Source organism: Pseudophryne corroboree, unplaced genomic scaffold, assembly GCF_028390025.1.
Source record: "Pseudophryne corroboree isolate aPseCor3 unplaced genomic scaffold, aPseCor3.hap2 scaffold_498, whole genome shotgun sequence".
Lineage (NCBI taxonomy): Eukaryota > Metazoa > Chordata > Amphibia > Anura > Myobatrachidae > Pseudophryne > Pseudophryne corroboree.
Window position 1 is genome coordinate 358,009 of NW_026970104.1, and position 2,101 is coordinate 360,109.

The following is a 2,101-nucleotide window of genomic DNA, read 5'->3' on the forward strand; positions in this document are numbered from 1 at the left end:
CAAGGATGGACCTGTCACCAGTGCACATGCAATAACCTCTTCTGCTGCCCTCTTTGCAACTCAGATTGCCCAGTGCTCCCCTTCGCTAACAGTCCACAAAGTTTCCCCATCTCACGATCTGCCTCCTCACCCCCACTTTCATCTCTACAGCACACGCGCATATCATACGAGATCCCATCATGCGTACGTAGGTCTGAAATGCAAGAGGGAGGTTGGGGGGAGATTGGCATGCGCCAGCAACACCACACAGCTCACTGTGACCACAGTGGAGAGGCGCTGCAACAGGACAATACACCAACATCGGAGCAAGGAACTGCGTCGGTCAGGAGGAGAACTATTTCAATAGCATAAAAAGGTTAATGCGTCCCACCCTATGGACACCAGACTCATCAAGTCACTGTTGCCAGAGTCTCATACAATGACTCTGAACCTCTAAGCACACTATTTGACTGTCCACACCCTGCTGTGCCTATTACCCATCTCCTCCACCACCCTCAACACTGACCCACACATCATTCACCCACAAAGATACAATAAAGGTAGTTTGGATAAATTAGCTAAATGAAATGGATTTAACCAATTTATCTAAATGACCATTTTTGGATGTTTTCCAGTGTTTGTGAACAAATGGTCAATTGTAATTTGCTGCCACATATTAGCATAATTTTGTTTCAACTAGAAAAAAAAATTGGACAGATAATCTAAGTGTGGATCCAGTTTAAAGGTCCGTATTCACGGCCCGATTTTGGGGAGAGATGTGTGCTGAGCGAACTGCTCAGCACACATCTCTCCCCCCGCTCAGCACAGCGTGATGTGTGCTGAGCGTACGGGGGGTGGGGGGGGGGCTCATTTCACCCCCTGTGTAGGGCATTCTGTGTGTATCCAGCTTAACAGGTGTGAGCATCATACAACTACTGACTTGCGAGTAACTATACAGCAGCTCCATACCTTGTGACTTGAAGAAACACCAGTTAACCCCAGGAATGCTGCAGTCAAAGCAACAATTCCTCTTCTTCAATTACCATTTTAATAATAGGGTAAAGAAAATGAAGTGGATTTTTGAAAGAAAATAATACTGTCAATATACTATTAAAACAAATTAAAATGGTAAAAGTTATTGTACTTTAAGTAAAAATAAAAGAGACAAAATATCAATCCCAGTTTTGGATTACTTTAATTAACAAAAAAAATGCATATAGCAGAGGATAGTTTCAATCTGCCTACCTCTGGGTTATGGGCCCAGCATGCTTCCATTGCAGTACTCTGCTGCACATGTAAGTGCAAGAGATCCTGAAGCACTCACTCATCATGGGAAAGTACCAATGTGTTTCTTCGTTGGTTGATGGAAGAAACATCTTACAAAAACTCTCCAGATTATTGACTTTTTAAAGTTTTTCTAGGAAACGTTTTAGATGAATGCTTATTAGCCTTTGTCAGTATGGACTTTTGCAAAGTGTCTCTGTGGCGCAATCGGTTAGTGTGTTTGGCTATTAACCAAAAGGTTGGTGGTTCAATCCCACCCAGGGACGTAATTAACCTTGTGATCAGATTTTGGTGATATTTAAGTAGACAAGTCAAAATTTCAAACCTCCTCTTATGGTGTAGGGTACATGGCCTTCTCTGATGTAATCAGAGTTAGATTTGATTCAGTGATTTTATAAAAAACAGCTAGGAAGCACAATTTAGCAGTGGGTTGCAGAGAAAAAAAATATGCTGGCAGAAAAATCCAATCGAGTGATTAAACAGCTCTTCATTTTCTGGCTTTATTTTTATGCTAACAAATTTGTTCTCTGAAAAGTGTCCACAAAGCCAAGTCTCTGATTAACACCTTTGTAAGGATGGTTTTTCACCTATTACTAAATTAAACTTGCTTCATTGGAAAGGCAGCAAGATGCATCCTCATTTCAATGTCTACTGAAATAATACAAGTTGACACCAGGAAACATTAACGCCACTGCATCCTTGCTGCTTTCTCATGTGGAAGTCTGTTTAATGTGAAAACAAATGTGTGTGTTTTTTTCAACCTGGAAGCCCAACATCGATTAAGATCGATCTTAAATAGACCCCTGGGTTTTAAGGATAACCATGGTTGAGTCCAATG

The 2,101-nt window shown here is 41.4% G+C and overlaps 1 non-coding gene across 1 annotated transcript; it reads left to right on the forward strand.

Annotated features, from left to right (window-relative positions):
* The first annotated feature begins 1,455 nt into the window (after positions 1–1,455).
* On the forward strand, positions 1,456–1,529 carry TRNAN-AUU (transfer RNA asparagine (anticodon AUU)). The gene has a single exon. It is a non-coding gene; the product is annotated as a tRNA-Asn (tRNA).
* The last annotated feature ends 572 nt before the right edge of the window (positions 1,530–2,101 follow it).